Below are 26,565 nucleotides of genomic sequence, written 5' to 3'. Positions count from 1 at the left end.
TCTGCCCCTCACATCCAATTGTGGAGCCTTGTGGAAAAAAATGGGATTTGGAGTAGACAGCATCAAAATTTCAGCAAATAACACTTACAAACAGTTAAGATGTAGAAGAGCTAGCTGTTGAGTTGGCTTTCATTGTTTTTCTCTCCACTTTCCTGGGATATTCTCTATTTTGAAATCTAACTATAAATTTGAGAGTAATAATCAAGTTTGAGTTGCTGTGTCTCTCTGACTGGTGGCTCTTGGCACTGCCAATTCCAAACAGGGAACTCAACTGAGCACAGAAAGATCAATTTTTTATCTCTGTGCCCTTTCCCCTCTTCCTTTGCAGTATAATAAAGCTCTGATCCTGATGGTGTTTTACTTTGAAGACTTTTGATGGCTTTCACGAAATGGAGGAGTTGGCTTTGTTTAGATCTGACCTCAATTGCCTGATTGTTTTATTAGCTACAAAACACAAATTGTTTAATAATAAAACTTTCTGGTTTTCCTTTAATGTGTTTGGATAAATGTTTCTCAGCACAGCATGCCATGGTCTTTTTAGTCTCTTATCTACATTCTGCCTTCTCCATAAAATCTTTAGTATGAACTCATTGTTCAGGACTGTTTTCTTCATTATTTTCTCTTTCTTGCCTACTTTTAGGAAGCAAGAGTGCATCTGTCAGATGGCCTTTGTCAAGGGGAAGACAGAGATGATATTTCTTTTGCTTTCCATTTCACAGTGTCCCACATTTATTGTCTATTGAGGAAATACACTTCCCATCAACAAACAACACAAACAGATCTATTCCCCAGGAAGAGACTGCAGTTGCTGAAATCCAGTTTCTTTGACTACTTTGGATCAAAGGCAATCAGTTTCTATTGTATATGTTGGCTCCAAAACAAAGACTTCCAAAAACTGTAAAAATAACAAGCAAAAAGCCCCAAACAAATGAACAGAACACCCTCCCTGAGCAAATGACACTCCACTTCTTAGGAGAAGCAGTTTGTGAATCCAGTGCTCTGGTGTTACAGGGAATTTGAATTGCTGTGTTAATATTCATGCTCTTTGGCAGCTCTGCTACCCAGGAATATGACAACTGTCAGAGCCTGAGAAGTCACTCACTCTCTGCTGTCACAAATCTGCCTCCAAACAAAGCCACCATATGTTTATGCAAAGAGACAAGTTACTCTCTCTTGGCTCCAGTGCATGAGGATGAAATATAGAACATTCATCAAACAAGTGTAACATAAAGCCTGGCTCTCTCCCTTCTTCCTCTATTAAATTAACTTCTTTTTAGAAGAGTAATATTTTCATCCATTTTGCAACATGTCATAAAACATGGAGTAGTATGAACTTCTAGGGAAACAAAGATCACGGGTCATGGCATGCAACAGTTATTCAGAAGACAAGAAGGAACAGCAGATAGCACATGATCTGGAGTTTTCTGAAGCATCTGGAATTCAATCCTGCAAATACAACGCCTGAGCTCCCTTTCACGTGGAATTTAGGTGCCTGATTGACATTTTATTTAAACAGCCATTTGAGCTACTTCCACTCAGCAACTCCAATCTTACTAAAAGGAGGCACAAAAATAATGCAGCTGAATAATAAGTCATCTGATTTTTATTATTTATGAGAAATTATTTTCTATTACTGTCTTTGCTTTAATGCTAATCATAAACATGTATATATATGTTCAGAACAGGCTTGCATTGCTTTGTTCCAGCTACTTGTTTCCATCAATCCCCAGGAACTAACACAATAATAATACGCTGTCCAAAATGATTTATGATCTCACTCTGCTTATGCAAATGCCTAACTTTCAAATGTGAATCAAACTACTGTGGTAATGTGTCAAACAACTTGCAAAGTATTTAAACAGCTGACTACACCTGTTTCCACTTTATAAATGCTTTCAAGTTTGGGCTGCTTTGATTCAAAGCAATATGCTGAGCTTCGAGCATTGCTATTCAATATGAAAATTAAAGCTGCCTTCTCCTGGGTATAACAACGTGCTGAGGTCTAAAGCACACAGAGCTATTACAATGCTGAGGCTCCACTGTCTCAGCCTCTCTGGGTGGTTCTGGGCAGAGCTGTGCAGTTTCTGTGCATGAGCACCCTCCTGCATATGTGCAAAATTAGCACCAGGCTGGGGTGGACCTGCTGGCCTGATTTGCCAGACAGCTGGCAGTAAGCTTGGAATTTTACAGTATTAGAGTGGCAGTGAGGGCTGCCTCAGTTGCCACTTAAGCTGAATTGCATTACTTTGATAACTAATTTGATAATTGAAGCTAATGCCCAACATAGGCAGCAATAAGTTGCCATTACAGTAGATGAGAGAGGGAAGAGATGAAAGCAGATGTTGAGCTGCACAAATCACTGCCATGGCCTTGGCTTCTGCTGCATCCCTCACTCCCTAAATTATCAGGGGTTTCTGTCTTGTGCAGGGAAGGGACAGAACCCACACAGTGCCTGGCGAGGGCCTCAGCTGACCCTACAAACCACCCACACGAAGGCTAAAGCTTAAGCAACAACCATGCAAATCTCCACAACTGTATCCTCTCAGAAGAGGAAATGAGGTAAATCTCATGCTGCACATAAGCTTAGGCTCAGGTTTAATGGCCAGACATAAACAGGAGGGATTTATCCCTGCCCTGTGCCATGGTGTCACTGCACTCAGCTCTGGGAGGTCCTGTGTGCCTCCCCATTGCAAGGGCAACGAGTGTGTGGTTTCCAAAGCCAACTTCAGTCCTGCTTAATCCCACTGATGTGAGCAGAGCTAGGAAAATGCCTTTTAATTAGACAAGTTGTGGCAGCTGCTTTGTCACCCATCACCTTGGCTAACAATGCTTCCATGTCCAATGTTATCTGAAAGCCCCCCCTTTCTGGTGGGCAAAGATTAGAATAAGGCTTTTTGAAAATATTACATTTCCAGCTTCCATGTTCAAATGCTGTCCAAAAGATCCAGAGAAAGGCAAGAAACTAAGTATCAACATTTTCCAGGACATCAATTAATCTCATGCATAAATATCATGGATGATTTTGAAATACCTGTCTGGCCAGTGCTGGGGTTAGTTGGGTCCCCCACAGAAGTTTACATCCATTGTTCTCCAAAAAGACTGGGCTAAATGAATGTATTTCTCTTCAAAAATGAGCAAAACTGCAACTGAGTTCTATATTTTACAAAAGCCTTTTTAATTAGAAAAACACCTTCCTCGAGATTGGGTAAGCACAGCAAGAACTTTGAAGAGGGTGGAAAATACCATGAGACAATTTGATGTAAGAGATAAAATACAATACACCAAGATACAATATACCAAATGGATAAAAATTTCATTTTGATTCATATTTAGTAATTTCAAGTTTTCCTGGATTATTATGTTGATGCTTCTTTTTTTGGTAACACCTGGGCTATTGTTTGGACAAAACAGGTAACCTTGCCTTTGGTGGAAAAGCTTATTGTATTATATTACAGGAGGTAGTGAAAAAAGAACATAAAAAGCAAAAACCAAGATAAAACTCTGGTGGGAACTAGAGTGGCCCAGCATAGTTTGAAATTATTAATTTCATCTTTTTTCCCTGTTGGGTTTGGTCTTCACAGTTATTGCATATTCCGTCATCGAACACCAGCATCTTCCAGAGACACTATCCATTTTCCTTCCAGCTGCCTCTGGGGTTCCAGCTCATTGTCTGGGAGCTGGAGCCTGCTGTACTTACCCTGAGCTCCAGATCCCCTCCAGAGCAGGCAGGAAAGGGAGCTCAGCACCACCAACCTCCCCAGTCTGGCCAGCAAAGCCCGGTGAGCATCCCAGACTTTATATAAGAGAGGGGAGTGACAAACCCAAACGTCTGACTCGAGCAGCTTTGGCAGGCCAAGTGGATTTAATCCTTCCAACCTTTTTTCTTGGAGGCTGCCTCTGGGGGTTGAGTGGTTCCAAGAGAAATATTTGATCCAAGGCAAAGGATTTCCACATCAACAGTCGGGGCAAGCACACACTCATTTCTCCATGATGCTTTGGAGTTTTTGTCTCGTGGCCTTTTGGTGAGCCCCATGACCTCACTCCCCTCTCACTCACTCTTGGGTGAAATGCTCCCTCGTTACAGAAAGTCTTCAACTTCCACTGATTTTTAAGAGCCTCGAGGACTGAAAATGATCCCTGAGTAATCCCACCCCCCTGGAATACACAGCACACTGTTCCATGCAGCAGTTTCTGCTCACAGTCCATAAACTCACAATTGAATTAGGAGTTGCTCTCCTTCCTCTGTTCTCTCAGGGGACACCCAAACATGGTCTAAAATACTCCAAAAAATGTACATTTCACCATTGCTTATTCATCACAAGGATGATTTTTTTTTAGTGTTGTAAGGGGACTCTGCTTCCAGCCCTGCTTCAGAAAACTGAGGTGAGCTCTGGTAAGGACACAGCACTGACAAAAAAGGATTCTACCAATCCTGTATGTGAACAAAAACTTCCCCTCTCTGCTCCCATAATAAACAGACAACAAAACTGGTCCTTATTTAAGTGATGGAACAGAGAAAATTATTCTCTAAAGCCTCCCTGTTTCCATATCTGATTTAACAACTGCTATAACGATTATGATGGACATAAAAATTAGTGAAATAAATAGTAGGAATCCTCATTTTACACAATTTAGTTCCAGAAGTCAAAGAGTAGAAAAATGGGGGAAAAAAAGATCATGAATGTGATATAGCCTTGAATTGATAATCAAATCCAGAGCCAGTCCCCAAGACCTCTAACAAGAGATACATTATATATATTATTCACATTAATATAGTTTCTAAGGAGGAACAGCAATGTTTTCCTAAAGCTGGAATTTAGATGGCTTTAGCCTTTATCACAAGGCAATTTAAATTGTAAACCAGTGTATTTTTTCATGGCATTACAAATATCTGCCCATCATCCTTCTTTTCTTATTCATAGTGAGACCTGAGGAGATTAGTGCAAAGAATAGCCTTCTTCAATATATGGAATAATTGCTTCTACCTACATTGTTCTCCACAAGTTTATGGTTAATTTGCTGCTGAATCCTGCACCACCTGCTCCCTCTTGTACCTAATTTTCCCTCTTGCACTTAGTTTTCCCTCTTGCATGGCTGGGAAGGCAGAATACAAAAGGGAATCAGAGCCTGGGATTTTGCTTGAGAGTCTTTAAGCAGGTTCTAACAGATCTAGGTGGGCATGGAGATATGTTATTGCAGAGTTCTCCTCAATGCTAACAGAAATACCTGTTATAAAGTGAATTTACTTCAGCCCCTGGCTTTGTTCTAAATCAAACCTTAGCAATCCTTTCTTATAAAACACTACAGGCAGCTGGAAGAAATGCAGAATGGTAAATTAATTTCTTGTTAAACAAGAAATCCCCACAAAATGCTTTGAAAAGTCCCTCCATCTTACCCAAGCTTTACCCACCCAAGTGGGTGTTGATTCATATTTTAGGTATAAATCATACATTCACACACAGCAAATACACCCACTTGATAGTTCCTTTCAGATTCAAAAGACTGGCTGTCAGTTGTTTAAAAATTCTCTCCTCCATACTTCTGTGGAAGAAAATGGGTTTACAGACACTTGTCAAAACTGATTAGAACTGAATGGGAACATTTTAATTCTTGGAGTTAGATAGGAACATCCCTTTCTGTGTAGGAGTCAATGTTGAATTCAGGGAATGATATCCACCCACCTGCTGTCAGTGCCTAATTTCCTCTGTTGCACCCTCATTTTGCTTTGGAAAACTGACTGAACACAGAACTTATTCACCAATTGCTCACTATTCACTGAATTAACTGAATTAAGTTATTAAACAGTGCACGTAACCAGCAATTTCATAACACACTAAAAGCCATTCAAGTTAAGCTTCAAATTCAAAACATGCCCTGGTATTTTCAAATAATAATATCCTATTTATTTACCATTTCTTAGAGACTTCCCTATTTGCATTATGTAGCTTTTACTAAACATGTAGAACACAAACCTCAGTGACACCTCATTTATTCTCAATAAATGCAGTACAGGAATGCTATATTTGACTCAAGTAACTGTGAAACAGTCCCACCTGGCAGCATGCAGCATCCCTCTTATTTAGTATTTACGGACAAATAAACTATTTAAAGGACAAAGAAAAATCAACATTGAAAATAAAAGAATATAAAGTGTGAAATACAATTGATTTAAACTGAAATATGAGCCTGCATGCAAGGAGGGCTCTGCACTTACTCTTCAATTTGATTTTTTGTTTGGTTAGCTTGTCTTTTGTTTATGTGGGGGGGATGTTTAGGGTTTTTTTTTTTTATGATGACTTATTTGAAACATCTACACAAAAGCTGTCTGGAATAAAAGAATCCACACCTGATGAAATGTCACTGAAACCCTTGGCAATGGCCAAACCCATTTCCACTTGTTTCTTTCAAAGGCACCACCCCTGTCTTGGCAATTCAATAATTTAGATGTTACTGGGAAGTGTTCCAACATCCCAGAGTCTGAAACAATACCAGCAGTGCCTTAAGAAAAGAAAGGAAAACCATCCTCCAGGTAGAACTAAGCAGGTGTGCTGCTCTTGCAGAGCAATTTTTCTTGTATGGCATGAACTCCCTTTAAGGGAAGGTGGGCTGAGAGCAGGGATGACAGTAAGGCTGATCGTGGCAACACTACTTTCTGCTTCAGACACCAAATTTTGATTACTGGGGAGGACTGCTAAGCACAGAGGAATATCAATGGGAATAAATGTCTGACAGGAGGGTGCAAATAAAGTGGAGCTGAGCTCTTCTCAGTGGTGTGGAACCCCAAGCCCAATCCTACAGTTCTGTGGTTTTTGCTCAGGGACCTTCTGCCTCCACCTACTCCTTGTATTTTTTGCTTGCCTTGGACAGATCATTTTGCTTGCCAGGCACAGAGTTGTCTCACTTTGAATGATGTTCCTGTTGTATCAGACAAATTTGGGGATCCCCACAAAGTCACATGTGCTTGGCTTTACAGGACTGAAATTTCAATCAACCACACCGAGTCCACCTTAATGGGGTTATGCTCAAATACCCAAGCACATCTGTTGCTTCTTTCTGTTGTTCTTTTCCAATTCTCTGCTTATTGAAGTGAAAGATAAATAGAGCCCTGGATATCCTTTTAAGACATCACAAATTATGTACAGCCAGTTTTTATGAGCGGTAAAACAAACCAGGATTTTCGTAGTATTGTCAGAATTAGGAAGATTATTTTCAGAGATGTTATAACTATCTCATTCTGGCAGAGAACAAAACTGCTTCCTCAGCATTTATTGGAGAAAAAAATCTGGTTTCAATGGAGCCACAGCTTCACATATCTAATTCATATAGCCTGAGCAATAGCACAGGAGATAGACGTCTTTTTTTAAAATAATAATAATAAAAAGGGCTTTGTTTTAAGAATTGGCCATGGACCAAACCATATCATGTTCAAAGTTTGTGGAAAATATCATGAATGCACAAAATCCAGACACGGTATATCTTTCTCTGATTTAAGCTTTACATTTCATCTTGTACATTTAGGAAATGTAGAAAGCAGCTCAGATAATAAGGAAGAACAGAAATTGTCTAAGATTTAACCAACAGGTTGAGCCTTTCTTAATTAGGATCATCCCTTTGCACATCATTTATGTATCCCATAAGGAACACAATTAAATCAGATGTGCTGCATGATTTTTCCATTACTTCAGCCTTTCTCACAGCTCAGCAAATCATTATTTTTACCCAGAGCTGTGCATGCAACACTAAAGCTCTTCCACACACACAGTTGTGAGCTTTAAGAGCTGTGTACCAAGCCCTGATGTTTGAAATATCCCATTAGAAGATAACACATCCTTTCCTCCAGAGCTGCTCTTGGCCGGGGTGGAGATGCAGCTATGAGCAGAAAATCTACTCCCAATGCAGGATCTCAGGCAACAACTAACTGTGGACAAGCAGCATGTGTTTACACACTTCACTGCTTTAGAAATAAAGCAGATTTTCACTTAGAGAACACTTCTACAAAACCAAAACAGCCTTGAGCCCCACCAGAGGATTTGCAGGGAAATTTAGCATGAGTTGGTGTGTGCTGTGCATCCAAACTTCAGCACTGCCCCAAAGAGGTTTCAGAAACTTCTTACCTCGAGGGACACCCCAGCTAAAAATGGATGTACTCAAGGAGTGTCTTTATGGCAGAGATGCACACAGCCTTGACCTACTCTTCTGTACTTGCTCAACTCCTCCTCTACTATGTTTTTTTTTGCTATTAAGGCCCCTGAGCCTTGTTCTTGACAAGCCCAGAGAAGGAATCTCCTCTCTGGTACAAGGCAGGTGGCAGTTGTGAGCAGAGGATGAAAGAAATCCAGAAGAGAAAGCTGCCTGGGAAGTAACGAGTACAAGTGCTAATTTATATTTTAATGATTAAAGAGAGATTAAAGCGAACAGCATCATGATTTTAACTCTGCAGCTGGTGGGTTTCTTTGTTTTCTGGTCAATGAAGCTGAATTATGAGACTGAGGGAACTTCAAAAGTGTTAAAAGATGTCATAATAATAAAGGGAGGTCTATAATTACGGAGAGATTATTGCATATAATACGTAAGTGGATTGCACTTAAGCAGCCTCATCAAACCAATTTCCAGGAAAACTCATTGATGGTACAGATGAGGACTTCAGGTGGGAGGATAAGCTGGAGGAATGGATGAACACTTAAGGAACAAAGTCCTCGTTTTCATGCTAATGTCCCCGTGCAGTTCAGAGGAAGGGGAGAGAGACAGTCTTTGTAGAACACTGTGACAGGAATGCAGCAGTGCAGGGGAGGAGGAACCTCCTCTGGTGTGGCGATGAACTGCTTCAAAGGAGCCCAAAGTTGTTCATGAGACAGCAGCAGCTGTAAGCCTTCTGCAATCCCAGCACATTTTATTATTACTGCAAAATAAAAAAAGTCCATATCTGTCTGGTATAACCAGTGACAGAGATTCATCAGGGACTGGCATATTTTGATGTTTCTGTCTTTTCATCCTGCTCTGGTTAGACAGGAAGAACCAGTTATACTCTCACAGGACCACTCAAAAAGACTTGTCCTCCCTTGTGCAGAACAGCTACTCGAGCTCCTATAATATTAAAAAGTGTTAAAGTTTATGTATTATGGAAAAATGTGAAAGAAGCCTTCTCCCAAGCATCCCTCCAGTTCTGTTTTGGACACTCTTCATGAAGTTGAATTCTGTTGCACACCCAACAGAGATAAGCTGATTATTTAATCATGATTAAATCATGATCAATCAGGCTCTGTGTAAGTTTTTGTAAATTCAGAAGGTCCTTCTTTCTGAGGGTACAGACCTGCACCCCACTCAGAAATAAAGCTAGACCATGTCCATCACCACCACTTCAGTTTTCCCTGACTCAAGCAGTATTTGACCTGAAGTTATGTGCATTCCTGTAAAAAAATCTAAACCAAATTAGACACATTCTGCTGTTAATGTCCGTCAGGAGATTGGTTAAATACATATTCTGTTTTGTCGGGGAATGTGACTCCTCTTTTGTACATAAAGCAGCACATGCTCCTTCCCATCAGGAAACATTAGTTTATCTTTCTGTTCTCTACACAAGAGATTTCATTTACCTCCCTGTCTGGATTTCAGATTTTTCTTCATTTTCTTACACAAAATAATGATGATTGTTCTCTTGAGAAAGGTTATAGAAGTTCAGCTTCAACAAGGGACCAAATTCTCAGCTGCCACCAGCTGATGTTACCCCAAGGTCAGGAGAACAGCACAGATTTACAGCACCATAATACTTCAGAAACAGGACTCAATCCCATCCATCAGTGTTTCCTATCTTGCATCATCATTTGACACTCACTTCTGAAGACAAAATACCAAGATGAATTGAGCCCTCTGGGTTTTTTAGCTACTAAAAGTTGCACTACTTAACAATGTAATTAATCTTTTCTAGGGGTTGTTTTTTCAATCTAAAAGAGGAGTTGTCATAACATCAATATCTGCTGCCTTTTTTCCTTCCTGTTCTGCCTTTTGTGCATAATTGCCTGTTAACACTTAAAATTCCTCTCATTAATTTCCTTTGTGATTTTGCTATTTTTCTTCCTAAACTTAAGCTTTAATCAGATGGCTGTATTGATACAGTCAGTTTAGTGGGGTAAAAGGCATTTTTCCCAGGTTTTTAGTGAGAAATTGAAAATCACAGAGCAAAGTAACCATATGGTGTCTAGCACAACAGCTCTGACTCTTGACAAGTTGCTCTTAAAGACCACCAAGATAATCTGAACACCAGCAAGTCCAAGTATCATCACATTCATTTAAATATCTGCACACCTTGCTTTGCATCAAAGGCCCCAAGAAATGGCTGGTTTTGAACATTTGACATCAGGGAGGAGCAGAAGGCAATACATAAAACTATTGCAGTTCCACACAATTTTTTCAGCCATTGTATCCAATGATAACTGATCAGGCAGGCAGAATAAGAAATGAACACTAAAGACATCAGTTTAATATAGAATATATAATAGATATCATTAGAATATATCATAATAAATAACATATTATATAATTTGTTATTTATTATGTTATCTATTTTATAGAATAGATGATATATAAAATAGAATATATTAGCTATAATATATATACAATATATATTTTATATATATATTATATACGTAATATTTATTATTTTTGGCACCTTTTGTTTTCTAGACTGACTTTGAAGCCTTGTTTCCCCCCGTCCTTTCTAGCTGTTGCTCTTCAGAGACTGATTCTAGATTTCACTCAAAGGAATAAAATAATCAAAGCCCAAGTTCATCATGTAACAACTCTGAGGCACACATTCTTTTGTGTATTGCCAGATTTATCCTATTTATGCTGAGGCTCAAAAAAGGAGCCTATTATTTACAAATAAACCCCTCTCTCAGCAAAATTTACACAATTTTCACTTCTCCTTATGCTAACACCTCTGTTAAACTCGCAGTAATGCTGATCACACGCACAGAATTAAACCCATGCTTAAGTACTTGCAGCAGCTGGGCCTTAGAGCCAAATTTTCACCAAAAATATATTTCAGCATCTCTGTTCCTTCCTCATTTTTGGCAGCCTTTAAGTAGATGCAGATTTCTATGCATTTACCAAAAATTGGTGCAGCTACTCTAACTCTGCTTGTAGGAAAGGTATGTGACTTTTATTTCAGGATGGTAAAACATCTCAGCTACCAGGTGCTTCTATATATTTATCAAAAGCTGAGCTTGACTGAAGCACAGAGAGAAAGATCTGCATTGTCTCACTTGACAGAGGCTCTGGCATATCTCCAATCAAAGCTCTCTGTAACACCAGCTTAATCAGTCAGTCTCCAGCCTTGGAGAATAACTCATTAAAAAGAGGCATGGAAGAAAAGGCAGCTCAATGGTGTTTGCAGTGATACATAAACAAAGCTGCCTTGTCATAGCAAATTCTGGGCCACTGGGACAATGGTTTAAAGGCTGACACTGATCTAGAAATTTGGTACCTCGGGGCACAGAGGGGGAAAAACCAATTAATCACTGGCATTGGCTCTCCAGGAGCTGGCACCAAGCTCGTGCCAGCAGCTGTGACCCACTGAGTGACCCCAGGTCAGAGAGCTCTGCACTCTGAGGGAGCATGGTGGGGTGACAATGAGTCTGGTTTGAGGGGAAAACAGAAAGGAAAACCCAACCAGATTTTATCTGCATTCACTGAAAAATAGTTATTCTCTACTATTCTCTACCCCTACTTGGTTACAAACATTTCTGGGAAAAGGAAAAAGGAACTGAGTTCCCATTTTGAATAACAGCCTTCCAAGGGAAGTTCTCTGCAGACCATCTATTTTGGGAGATGACCTGATGTTATGGCAAATAATTACTAGTTTAAATGAATGCATTGACTTATTTGAATGCACAATATTTTCACTTTTTTCCCTTCAGTCACCATGAAAGCTTGGATGGGAGAAGTTAATTTTTTTCCTTTAAAACTTTTGATTGTACCATGAACATGGAACAGAAGTCCCAGATAGCTGCTCTGTCAGAGGATGCACAAAACCAAATAAATCACCCAATCACCATCACCTAAATTTCTCATTACCCATTTTGAAATTTATAACAGCTCAGCTCTCCTTTCAAATATATCTTCCAGTTGGCTCTTTCCCTTCAAGAAGAGCATGACAGGATGCCAGACCTTTTTGAAAAGCCATTTCAGCAGACTATTTTCATTACACACCATGCTGGATTGCTTAAATGTCTAGTCAGATCTCAATCTGCCCTAAGCCCCACATGACACTCATTTGCTCCCTGACATCCCCTGGATCTCTGAGGTTTCCAGCAACAAAACACAGGATGCTGCAGATCTGGGAGAAAGTGACAGCCCAAGGATTAACCTGCTTGTTGATATTCGTGTTCCAGCACATCCCCTGACAAACAGAACACTCCAGGGGCCAAAAAAAGAGAGAATGCAGATTATTTTGATCAGGACTACATGTGTCTGGGAGACTAATCCAAAATTAATTAGATCTGGGCTGCATAATATTCACTTGGATTTGTAAACATGGTGACAGGGGTATGGGGATTATGCAGATAGAGAACAGATAAGGTAACTAATTTGTTGATGATGCTTTAATAATGTCACAAATGTACTCCTTTGTCTTAATAATTGTGAAAAATAAGGAATATTTGGCTGTAAATTAGGGTGTGTAGACAGCATTTCATTAAAAATGAAGATGTTTTACTAGCAGAAATGAGATAGAGATAGAAATGGTTTTAGCAATTATCTAAATAACATTTAAATGAATGTTTCCATTTGGTATCACAGTCCCCAGTTCAGAGCAGTACAAGGAATGCTTTTTTAAAAAGCCACCTTTGTTAGCTGGAAACAGAAACTGATTTATTTTGAAACAATTATTACTCCCTACCTTTTTTTAACCATTAGGAAAAACTTTCATATGCTGCAGGCTGAGACTGCCCCATTGATTTCAACAGTGATACAAAAGTCATTTAATTTTTAAGCAGCTTCTCCCCCAATCAGCCGAGCATCAACCTTTGTGTGCCAGTCAGAAAAACCCCAGTAGTGTTTAATAATGAAAAAAAACAAACACCAAAACCTTGCAAACCTCCAGCCAAACACCTGAAGTTACAAAAATACCAAGGCAGCTGATGATGGTGTCCAGAGAAAGAGACAGATTACATTCCCTAATTTCATCTGGCCTAGGAGGGGTGTTGGGGGAAAAAAGTCCTCCTCAGGATTTACCTGAAGGATTGAAACAGATCCTGGTGGATTCCCAGCCTGACACAAAGCATTGATCAGTTTAGGGCAGTGGCAAGAAATGAGTACACAAGTTATGAAAATGGAAACTCTGAGCACTCACAAATTTTTTAGCACATGCTTTTTGCAGACCAAGGCCATCTTTATTCAGTTGCAAAATTTCACATCCCCCCAGCCCCCTGCTCTCCATCAACATGATCCAAGTGAGATAGCCATCTCCACTTGTGCTGTGAGCATGTCACAAACAGACCATTCCTCATTTTCCTTTTACAAAGAGATTGGATCCATGACTCTGTCCCAAATTGTGTTCTGAGAAAAGACTTCTCTCATTAAAACTACCTCAGAAGTTATCCTGTTGCATATATATATGTATATATATATAAAACTCAGTCATTCTACTATAGAATTCTCAAATGAAACCAGAATACAAATATTTCAGAGAGGACTGACTGGAAGCAAGTTCAGAGAACTACATGCTTGCCAAAACACCAATGGCCCCTAAAGGTGAGAGAAGATGAGAAAGAGAATAATGCTTGCCTAATGAAAAAAAGCCTTTGGGACAGGTTTTGTGCTGTGTACAATCCCAGTGCCCCTGTGACCTGGCTTCCTTCAGCACTGCTGCAATAAACAAATGTGTCACATCAGGGGAGCTGCCTCAGGAGAATGAGCAAGGGGGAGAGTGAAGATGTGGAAGGGCTTCTTCCTTTCACCACCACCGCCACCAGAGAGTCAAATTAATTCTGTAAACATTTTTGACACCTGACCACAGTGCCCCCAGAGAGTTTGCTTTTGGGAAAGTGTGTCCCTCAGTGCTGTTATGCACATCAGCAAGACACCACTTCCTTCCTCTCCTGCTTGCTGGAGCTTCCTTCAGGATTCACCACCTTTGGAAGCAGCCAGCTGACCCCTGAAATACCTGCTTCAGTTCTAGGCAGGCTCCAGGCAGAAGCTCTACAAAGTATGCTTAAAGCAGAATGCTCACAGAAATAAACAGGGGAAAAAAAGCCAAAGTAGAACAAACATCTTCTTTTTTAACATCAGCAAAGTCAAGAAAGTGTGCTGCTGCAATATTTAATGGAGTGAAATCCAAGGGGGATTGTGCAGTGTCTGAACAGAGGGCTAACATTAAAAGGGTGTTTGCAGAGGAGAAAAAGCAGTAGGACTCACTATGCTATACACAAGCTAAAAATGTATTTTAAAAAAAAGTGCTAGTCATGAACCTCTTCCAGAAAGAATATTTTCACTAACATGTTTCAGTCCCAAGAAGCCAGCAGATATCAACTCCTAATATTGCCTGCAGTTCATCATTCATACATATAAAGTGTTTTCCACACAAGATGCTTCCCTCTGTGTGAAACTGAGCACAAATAGTGCTATGAAGTTCTGGCAATGACATGTTAAGCACAAAAGCCTGGATTTGTGCAGTTATTCCCTAGAGCAAAATTAATCCAGCAGGTATCTCCAAATATCCACACAGCTAGGGATAAAATTTAAAAAATCAGAACCACAATGTTCATCAGAAAAAAAAAAAAACCTTTGGGGAGCAAGATATGCTCAGAGTAATTAAAAATATTTTGCCTCCTTGGCCTAGAAAAATGCCAGATCAGTCTCAAGCAAGGCAAAAGCACTAAGTGATATGATGGGGATTCAGTGTCACAAATCTTCACTTGAAAAACAAGAGCCCCAAATGGAGAGCTGAGGTTCTGCTCTGAAAGTGTGAACTTGCTGTGAGAAATATAAAATTTCTTGTTGCAAAGACTTTTACACCAGTCTAATTGGAAAACTCTGAACTTCCTGTGAATAACACAAGTGGTAGGGAACACGTTTTTCAAAAGGGGCAAGCCCTGAGGCAGCACAAACAGCTTAAGATGGGGAGAAATCAGTTTTTTTCCTGGTATCTGGTGTTAGGGGAGATGCACTTGATTGGCCCTTTGCCTTGTCTTTGGAGCAACAAGGCTGAAAAAAAATTTACAATAATATCCCAATCCTGCAGCCTTTGGGCTCTGCTTTGGATCCTGGAAACGCCTGACAAAAAGGAGAATCCTCACTCACAAAAAGGGGGAGAAATCCTCACCCACCAAAAAGGGGGAGAAATCCTCCCTCACCAAAAAGAGGGAGAAATCCTCCCTCACCAAAAAGAGGGAGAAATCCTCCCTCACCAAAAAGAGGGAGAAATCTCACAGACTTCTGGTTCTCTTTGGGGCAGCTGCTGTGGGCTGAGCAGGTCTCATACCCACCCACCTCAAACCAGACACCAACACACAACTAAAGCCTTACTGACACAAGACAGGAAGTGCTTGATCTAAAGTTCTGGTTTTAAACCCCAAAATGCTACTTTAGGGTATAAAAGGGCATTTTCCTGGACCACCCAGGAAGTTTCCACCTTCTCTTGTCTGCATGTGCTCCCCAGGCTGTTGCTCACCTCCACATGCAGGATGTGAATCCAGGTTCCCTCCCACTGGAGCAGTATTTCTGGGGCTGCACTGTGTAACATTGACACTAAAATAGTCTGAACAAAGGAGATTGGATTTTTTTCTCTGTCCTTTTTTTTTTTTTTCAAACCTGAATCCAGCTTAGGAGTCCCATGGAGGGCTGGGCCAGCACTCTCTAACACAAGGGAGGAGCAAGATCATTTCATCCTGAGAGCACAGCATTATTCTAATTTAAGGAACCCCCACATTTTCCTTCAGACTGTCTAGACTGCAGAGGTTATTTCTCTGTGTCTGCTCCACACAGACCTGACTCTGCAGCTATTATTACACTGCAAACATTTCTGAGCTAGCTTTACCCAGACAGATAGGAAATAAACACCATTTAAACTTAGTGAATTGCCTGACTACAAGGAATAAAGCCCTCACTAGCCAGTTACATCAAAAACTTGTATTTCCAGAAGAAAGAAATACAGAAAGAAAGAAGTTCCTGAGCATCACTGTCCTAAACATGCAACACTCACAGCAATTAACTAACAGGAACACACAGGTACTTTGGAGAGACAAATCAGTTCCTGTTTGCAAAACATGAGTTTCAGTAAGCATAATCAATCACATGCCAACACCAATCATTCCTAGAATTTATACAAATGATGCCAAATATTATCAGTTGCCACGGTATCACAGTGTTCATCCATCTATGTGGAGCATATGAATGATCTGACTGAGAAAATTTGAAGATTTTGTTTTGGAAAGTCATGTAAACTCAGTGAGGGACACAGAAAGTGATCTATGGCAGCATTTGGCCACGTGGCAACACACAAAGATTAGACAGAACAAAAAAAATCCCATGGATAAGAAAGTGACCAAGAAACAGAAACCATCCAGCTGAAAACTTGCAAGTGTAAATAGGATACAGAATCTCCAGTCCTTGTGGAAGGCATGGCAGTGGTTAGAGGCAAAGATTGAACACTGGAAAACAGTTTGCAGGCAGCTGTTTTAATATAAAATTTGCACCAATGGTAACTGCCCTAAGGTGGTTTCACCAGACCTACCAAAAGAGAACACATTACTTTTGCTTTATCATTTTATAGTCCAACAGAATCCCAACAGCTAAAAATACTAATGAATTCTTTTGGATATGAACATTGGCCCAGAGAGTTGTTTATCCAATACCACCCTTTCTCCTCAGTCACAGATTTTGACACAGCAATTTTAACATTTTCCTTTATAACACTCATTTTTCTGTCTGTGTAGGGAAACTGACTGATAAGAAAATAAATTCATTAATGTTTGGGAAGCAATAAAAAATTTTAAAAAAACCCTGAACAAATTGCAGACAGAAACTTTTCATCTCCCCAAACATCCAACATGAACAGTAGGGAAAGAAAAGAAATATAAACTGTTCCAACACCAAAAATAATGTATTTACAAGGCATGGCACCCTTATCATGTTTTAGAGAGAGCAATAAGGATAAAATGCAAAAGAATTTTGGGAAGTTCTGTGGTGTTATGTCTTGTAAATACACAATGCATTGTTCCTCTTACGAGTACAGAAAAGGCAGATTATCACAAGAAGGTGAAGAGGGATAAATTTAAACAACAAGCTCAAGTCTCAGCAGGTTAATGCAAATACTTTTTACTCCCAAAATACATTTCAGTGTCCTCTGCCATCCATTTCTAAAACCAAACAAAAATTGACCCAGTAAACAAACAAAGCCCAAAAGAAACAAAACTGAACCAACTTTATCCAAGGATAAAACTGCTCTCAGGGCAGATCTACCAGGTGATATTTTTAAGACCTTCTTAATCACTACAGAAACTTGCTTCATTCCCTGTAATATTTGCATAATCTCAGTTGACAACTATTTCAAGAGTGAAAGATAAAATAGATTTTATAAACCTCTGTTCATCCTCCCCTTTTATAAAAGGGGAGGATGAGCAGAGGCTTATAAAATCTACTTTTATCTTTCACCCTTTTTGCATGTACATACATATGTACATATAATTAGAGAGAAGTAAAATGAAAAAATTTTGGAACAGATGAAGTTATTTCATAGAGATGATTTTTCTTGTCCTAATAATATTTTTGACATACCAGAACTTGCTTATTTCATGTTATCACACCAAAAAAAAAAAAAAACAAAACACCAAAAACAAAAAAAAAAAAAAAACTTTTTGAAGATGATGAACTTGAGATCAAGTTATTTCATTGCTACCAAAAAAATTCCAGAAGGGAAAAGGTAAGTACAAGAAAATCTTTGAATCATCTTCCCTCTACCTTATTTGGGGTGCAGATTTCCAGCCATTTCCCTAAAGTTAGGATGAATAGAGCAAACCAGGCTTAGTTAGGGAAAAAAAGAACCACATGAGATGTCACTTACAGTGCTTGCAGGAACAACACCAGCACTGCTACAGATCCCAGAGAAGCTGCTGCTGGCACGGTATTCATCTCAGTAACTCCTGATGAATTTGCCTTCATTAAATAAATTATCTCTGCCTGGGCAGCACCTGAGTTCTCCAGGGCACAGCCACTCAGAGGAGATGCAGAAAACCTGAATTCAGTTACTCCCCTCCACCTAGGGTGGGGCAGGGGTGAGCCTCCTTTTTAAAATGTCATCTTGATCCTCCCAGAAAAAAACCAAAACAAAACAAAACCCCAAAACAAAACAAACAAACAAACAAAAAAGCTCAAAAAACCCAACCAAAAAGAAAAACAACCCAAAAAAACCCCCCAAAAAACCCCAAAACCCACAAAAGTTCTGCTGGCATTGCTTCAGTCACTGAGTTATTTGCCTGGAGATTCCTCTCCCACTGAGAAACCTCAGTGCAGAACACTACAAAAGGCACAACTGTCACAGCTCTGAAGGATGGGGACATTTGAGGCTCAGGAAGGTGCTCCTGTTGCTCAGCTTGCAAGTGACCACCACGAGGTATCCATCCAGAAGTCACTGGCAGTCCCACTGCAGCAGAAAATGCAGCATTTCCTGCAATGGGCCACAGGAAATGAGGAGATGATTCTCAGAAAATGTTAAACCACACTTTTCTAATTTCAACAGAGCTGAATGGGGTATGAGCAGATTAGGCTGCTTGCTGCCTGGAGCTACAGATGCTAAAAAGCTTGCTGCTTTTTCTTCTGGTAATTAACAAGTTATAAATTCATAGATGGTGTCTTATTATCATCCTAGATAATTAATACCTGTGTGTTTGTTATTTTATGACAGGCTAACACAGAATTTCCAGTGCTGCATCAAGCAAATTTCACTTTGGTTATTTTTTACTTCTGCTGCAGCTACAAAGCAGAGACTGTGAGGAAAGGTCTCTTTGATGAATTTCTATCCTGAAGGTTATAAATAAACTTGATAACTGCTCTCAATCCATGCTGGCAAATTAAATATAGTTCTACATCAGTGGAAAAAAAAGGTTGTTCTTCCAAGAGCTCATTTGTACTTTCTGTTGCTCTGCCCCCACCTTGGCCCACCCCCTGGTCTCAGCTGGTGTAAATCAGTGCTGCTTCAGTGTCTTTGGCAAATGATTTCTACCAAGTGAAGATCTCGTGGGCTTTTTGCAGTCTTACCTCTCCAGAAACAGAGCAGTGATTCCTTACCTTGGATTTCCCCATCAGAGGTTGTGACCCTTGAACTGCACAGGGAGATTCACCACTGCTCTCAAATAAAAGCAGATTTTGGGTGCTTCTCTTCTTAAGGTGGGACTCAGCAGGGACTTGCTCCCACAAGAGGCTCTTGGTATTTCTGCCACTTGCATTTTCAAATCATACAGCAATGAATAACAGAAAGGGCAGCACCAAAAAATTGGTTTTTAAACAACCAAAGGTACCACAGCTTCAGGCTCAATTCCTTTTATAAGCTCTGCCCATGAATCAAAGGAGAGCTAACAGGGTGGAAATTACCCTTCCCTAATTAATATTTGATTTGTTTACATATTTCACAGTATCTTTATGTTACAGATATCTAAAATAATGTTCATCACACGATTTCATCTTTAATAGGGGAACAGAAGATCAAAAACCAAAGAAAAGGTAGAAAGCATAAGTAACTGTTTTCATTTTACACAGTTTGACCATCACAGAAGCCCAGCTTTCATAATTTTTGCTGCATGGAACCTGAGCCACGAAAATGAAACCAAACCCATTCTCTCTCCATGTCCAACCATTCATCAGAAGAGTTTTATTTCACTTAATAACAACTGAAACAGTCACATATTGTCCATCAGAATACATTTCTGGGAAAATGCTGATCTTTTTTAAAATCACAGCTTCCTATTGGTTTCAAATAGGATATTTTAACATTTTTTTTGGTTTTAAACTTCATCAAAATGTTTGTTTTTCTCATCATTAAAAGTTAAAAGACAAAATGTTTACTTTGCTGGAATACAGTAATTCAAGTTATCAAAAACTATTTTTTCAAACTTTTTATTTGTAAAAAATAGGAGGCTTATAAAATCCCATGCAGAAATTGTTCATTTCCTGTGACGTGAAAATTTGTAATTTGGATTTGTCTTCATTAACCAATGAAGGATTTAAAACCAAGATGAGAAAGCAATAAAAAAAAAATTAAATATTTTGTGTTCCATCTGATTGACCAGAAGTTCATAGCCAAGGTCAGGGAAGGGGTTGGGGATTGTTTGTCAAATCCAAGACATTTGAGTCCTACCAGCTTAGAGGACTTTGGGAAAACCCTCTGGACTCCACTAATTAGATCCAACATTCAGTGATGGATGATTCTCTGCCAGGTTAAGGAACTTCCACAGTCAGTAGACACCTTTTACAGATACCTCAGCAGAGCTAGCAAGGGCATTTAGTTTACAAAGTAAAACTATTTTTTTTTTTTTCTGTGTAGCTGAAAAAAATCCACTCACCCCATTATGGCTTTTCTTTTTAAATATTAACTATAGGGGCACAGAACTGGAAGGGAGCCCCTGGGGATCTGCATCCTCATTATATGTCATTGAATCCCTTTCATAAATTACCTCAATATTAAAGACAATAATGGTTCTTTCTCTCACTAATACTATGCAGAATTTTAATTTAGCCCTATGGATAAAATGAAGACTGATGATTTAAGTGGTTTCTTCTTTTCTTGGCACTTTGACTCATAGCTTCCTAATCCTCTGTTAGCAACCTTAAACATGTATTTTTCTCTCAGTTGCACGTGCTCATGCTGGATATTCATCAATTTGTTTCTAAAATCCTAAATTCACAACTGCTTATTAACAAATTCCATTAGCTGAACTAAAATAGGCTCTCTGTTCTTCATGGTGGAGAGGGAATGAAAGAAACGAATAAAGAAGTAAAATTACAAGCCATGTGGTTTAAAAGTCAGAAAATAAGAGGGAGTAGGGGCATCACACTTTAGTGGGTTTGGACATGGCCCATTCCTTGCAATTGAAAGGGGATGTCAAGAATTTTAAAGCCAGCTCCATGGTATCATCCAGGAGAATGATGTGTCTGGCTACTGCAGCCAGAAGCTCCAAGAGAGCCCCCTGAGGAGGAGGTTTTACAGCAACTCCTGTGAGCCAGAGAGAAGTTTGATCAGAGGATCCATATTTACCCCTGAAAGAATTTTCTACCAAGGTTGCTGACACAGAAACCAAGAAAGAAAGAAGGATAAATAAGAGAAACTGCAACTGCCTACTCCAGTATTATATTTGCAGGGAATGCCTCAACGAAGGCAGGAATGATGAATTTGACTCCATGTTCTCAGAAGGCTAATTTATTACTTTATAATACTATATGATATTAAAGAATACTATACTATACTAAAGGATACAGAAAGGATACTTACAGAATGCTAAAAAGATAATAATGAAAACTCCTGACTCTTTCCAGAGTCCTGGCACAGCTTGGCCCTGATTGGCCAAAGAGTGAAAACAACTCCCAGCAGAATCCAATGGAACAATCACCTGTGGGTAAACAATCTCCAAACACATTCCACATGAGCAGAAGAGAGGAGAAGCAAATGAGATAAGAATTGCTTCCCTTTTTCTCTGAGGCTTCTCAGCTTCCTGGGAGAAAAATCCTGGGGAAAAGGACTTTATAAGAGAATGTCAATGCCACACTCCAATAAGCACTTTGTCTTTCCTGACCAATGAGTGAAGTGTAAACTTATGAGTTTTGTAAGAATGTCTAAAAAGCAGGCATGCTGAAATAAAAACAGGGTTTGAAGCCTTCTGAAAATGGAGTGTGTTGCTTTGCATTGTCTTGGTCTCAACTACGACAGCTTTCCCTGCAATTTTTTGTGAATTTTTGTTTCTGCTCCCAGACATGAACTGAGTCATGAGCCTGAGAATGGAGTGTGAGGTGATGTTTGTGGTGTGAGACCACCCAGCCTGGAGGCAGCCATACACATTCCACAGGGGCAGGGCAGGGAAGGCAGGACACTGCATTTCAAAACACTTATTTGAACACTTAAAATGGTGTGGATTACTTGCTTAGCTCTCCTAGACATAAACCAGGAGAGCCAAACAAGTAATTCACACCATTTTAAGTGCTCAAATAATTACATCCTTTTTTTTTTTACACAACTTTCCTTGCTGTGATCTTGACAATCTTCTCCTCACTACATAACTAAAGAGTTTCAGCCATTCCCGTGTTATTCCTTTCAGCTCCTCCAAGGATTTCTTCTCCCACAAGAACAATCTCTCTGAGTGCAGGCAGACCCTCCAGTATCTCTAAATTGCAACTGGAGGTGCAAATGTAGTTTTTATAGATGCAATGATTCCTTAATTTCCCAGCTTTGGCCTGGGTCATAGCTGACCTGGTAGCTCCTCTCAGGAGACCTTTGCTAAGCAGCTCAGCATTCACCACTTGAAGCACCAAGTCTGTGCCCAGAGAAGGCTTTTTTAGCACTGGTGGATGATATCAGTAATATACAAAATTACTATTGTGGCTAAATCAATCATTTGATGAAAACAGAAATTTAAATTAAAAATACTCATTCCTGCTAGATATACTTAGATTATGAGGTTAGCATCCCACTTCTCTTCTATACAAATCCAAAATGTTATAAAGTTTTCTTGAGGTACAATTTTGTCAAAATAACTTCTATCAAATCGAAAGTATTGGTTTTTTATCTGTTCTGCCCATTTATTCTGTGGAATTCTTTCCTGTAAAAATCAGAGAGGATCCTATACTTCAAAAATTACAAAGCTAACAACAGATTTGACCAAACAACCTGAGAAATGTTTTGAATATGATTAAATAGGATAATGTTAGTACAGTTTATCTGTTTGTGTTCCTAACCTGCCTAAAATTTCTCAAGATCAGTAAGTTCAAAATGACTGAAGATTCTTCAGCTTGAGAAATCTCATGTCAGTGGTGCCTGATGTTTTCCCAGGTATTTTAACTCTCAACCCAAGGTATTTTCCCCTTTTTTCTTATTTAAAACCTCTTTAATGTATCACATATGTAAAGCTATATGAATCAATCTGTGGCATAATTTTGCATGATATGGCTTTTATTTTTTTTTAATAGTATGGATGGAGATGGCTTCTCTGATTTTGTGTGAAGCTACAGCATTTTTTGGTAAACAAGGTGCAAGCAATACTTCAAAAACTGATTAAACATCAACTCTTTATCATGGCTATCCTCAGGGAAGGAGTGTATATACACCATATACACACAGAATGTGGAGCAGAAGTTTGGTATAAGACAGGAAACTTGTGCTGGTAAAGAAAGCATTGGCCTGAGACTAGTGAAATAATATTTAAAGGAGTTTCTCCAGAATCCTCCAGTCACAACTTTATTGGAGAGTGGTTTTACTGCCTGTGTCTGCTATATCTGATTCTTCAGTGTTGTCTTCTTGAAAACAGTTCCATTTTGTCCTCACACTTCCTGCTGTTTTATGTGCTTAAATGGGTCTCCTTTTAGAAAAGCAGCAAATGCTGCAGGGAAAGTAAAATGGACCAGTCCTATTCAGTGTTCATACAGAAAAGGTTTTTTACTTCCTGCTCCTGGAGTCAGGGAGAGATAAAAAGATTTATTCCCTCAGTATTCAAATGGTAAAAGAACTTGTCTTATCTTGTTCTTGCTTAGCTCAAAGCTGGGCTTCTAAAATCACTAAAAAACAGGAAAGAAAAAATGAAACCAGGATTACAGCTGGCTCATGGGACTATGGCAGTGCTGTGTTGGGGGGAAAAAGGTACATTTCCATTCTCCCTTTTGTCCTGGTGAATCAAAAGCCCTCTGATTGCTGGTGTCACGTAATACTGCTCAGAAAGGAATTAAGTGGCCAGTGAGAATGTGCTTCTATCAAAGAGCTGGCAAATTGCAAGATTTAGAAGCCCAGAGGTCAGTGTAAATCTCCATATCAGAGGCAGCAGAATGGAAAGGGGGGAAACAGAGGTGGGAGGAATCTATTGCAGTCAGCTTAATCCCTTACATCCAGATTTCTGGGAAAACAGACATTAATGACCCCCTCTCACTTTTCAATCATGCTGTGTTCACCCAATTACTTTTGCTAATAAAGACTTCACTCTTTTTTTTCTTTTTTTTTTTTTTTTTTTTTTTTTTTTTTTTTTTTTTTGTTCCTAATTCAGTATTTTCTTTTTATCTCACAGAGATACAGAGTCCAGCCTGAGGAGGAGCTGAACCAGCACAATAATAGCTGCCTCAGCTCCTGCCATCTCTCACTAAAAGATGATTCACAAAACCCTCCTAGGGAGAGAGGTTTGTCATCTCAAGAGCTCACCAGCTATTCATTCTTCAGTTTCAGATTGCTCCAGATCAAAGCCTTTCTGAGCCAGGTAGGAAAAGGGTGGTTGAGGGCAGGGCCATGAGAGGCCAGGATTTAGGAGCCTGCTCTTGCTGGGTTGTGCTTTTGGAGCTCTGAAGAGAGGGTCAGAGGAGCTGCAGTACAAATCACCTATGATAACCAGAGGCATGTACATTTCTGACCTCCTTCACCCCTTTTTTCCACACGGAAGCATGCAGAAAAACATCATTTTGTGTTCACCTGAAACTTTATCTTTTCAACCAAGAGTTTTTTCACTCTGTCTAGAATTCCCTCATATTTCAAGTGCTCATAATTCTGGGGAAGAACCAGCTAAGTGTGGCTCTGGTCTTAAAATTTTCTCCAGTGGGACTAACTGCTAATGTCAGAAGGAAAATAAGCACTCCCTTGCTAAATCTCCTCTCAGTTACAGACTGTGTTTAATACTCTTTAAAGGAGCAGAAAAACAATTCCTCCTTCTGCAGAGCATAGAAGGACCCCCTTTCAAGTCAAACTTTTGGATGCTAATTTGTGTTTTGGGTAACTAGGGCTACTTGATTCAATGAAATTTCCTTTTCCAAAGAAAGATTAATTTTCTTATTCTCCGTTAAACTGAAATCAACAGATCCCTTGTGCTGAAATTTGCATGACAGAGTGGCAAAAGAATTGGGCTTTCAATCTGAGCATCTAAAATTACACACTGTCTGCTCAGATTGCCACGGGGAAGATGATGCGAAATTTTCTGCCAAAAAAGAAAAAAATGAGAAAAGAAAAAATGAGAAAAGAAAATTTTAAAAAATTTTGAAAAGCAGGTGTTAGCTAAGACTGGATGAAATTGGCAAACCTATGTACAATCACCCCTCTTAACAGGAGGCACTAATTCTGTTCTGGGGTGGTTGTTGCCCCAGTTTTCTCTTTGGTCAGTGAGGGCAGAAGGGTCACCTCAAACACTTCCAGTTCTCTCCCAGAGGCTGCCTGAGCATCCTCAGACCCTTGCTGTGGGTGTCTGTTTTGCACGTGTTGCTAACAAACACAGGCAGCCAAGCTCGCTCATCCCCCTGCATATGGAGCTTTGTTAAATGCAGATGGTGCAGTTTAAGTTGTCCATAATTAGGACTCATGTCACTGTTACTTGCATGCCTTTCATAATGGGATATAAAGCCCCCCATCTGCTCTGAAGCACACTGATGTAAATAGCTCACTGGAGCAGCTTTTTTGTTTGTTCTGCTTATAGTAAAAAATAAGGAATTTACAGGGCCGCCTTGACAGGATGTCTTCATCCATTCCCTGCCCTGCTCTCCCCTGACCCACAGCTTTGCACTTGTCCCTTGCCCTGTCCTGGCTCCAGCTTCCATTTCCCTTCAGTTGCTCAGGGAGGACAGAGCTGATCCTCAGAAGGGAGAGCTCATTTATAACTGTGACTGCAGCCCACTGGGAGCAGCACAGACCCAGTGCAGGCTCTTGGCATCTTTCAGAACTGCAGCAAGCACTAAGGGGAAGTGTTTCCCTCTGTAAATTAGAGAAGCATCTGATATCCCCTTTGGAGATGACATCATTCCCTCTCTTAGGAATTGACCAGACTGAGCTCCTGCATTGTGCTTATTCTCACATCATTCCATCAGCTCCAGAGAAGGCAGTTATTACACTAATTTAATTGCACACAGAGTCCTCTCGTAGAAGCAGCCACTTGTGAAATGACTGAAAGAAACAGATTTCTTTTACACTCTTGAGGAGTTTCACTTGGTTCATCTGTGACTTCCCAAACTTCTGCCAAACTAGCTGGGAAAACTGAGAGATCAGGCACTTTCCTGTGCTGAGTCCTGTGATCACTGCACTGGGGGTGGTGTGGGGGGAGAGGAGTGGAGCCCATTTCCAATCAATAGACTATGTGTCTTTATATTTCCAGGATCACCTTTCTAATCTTCAGAGTTTCAACCAGTCAGGAAAACCCTGCACAGCTCAAGCCTGGCCTCATATTTACTTTTTTTTTTTTAAAACAAATATGACCTCTCCAATATTTAAAGGTCCTAGGAAGAAACAATATTCTTTTTTTTTTTTGGCCAGTAAAAGTATCTTTTGGATCACCCCATACATTTTGCATGACCCTGAAATCAGCTGGTACCAGAAGAACAGTCAGCTTGCCAGTGTGCTTTCTAAACACA

This window comes from Haemorhous mexicanus, chromosome 2 (assembly GCF_027477595.1).
Source record: "Haemorhous mexicanus isolate bHaeMex1 chromosome 2, bHaeMex1.pri, whole genome shotgun sequence".
Lineage (NCBI taxonomy): Eukaryota > Metazoa > Chordata > Aves > Passeriformes > Fringillidae > Haemorhous > Haemorhous mexicanus.
The sequence above is the reverse complement of the archived record's forward strand: the minus strand, read 5'-3'. Positions refer to the sequence as shown.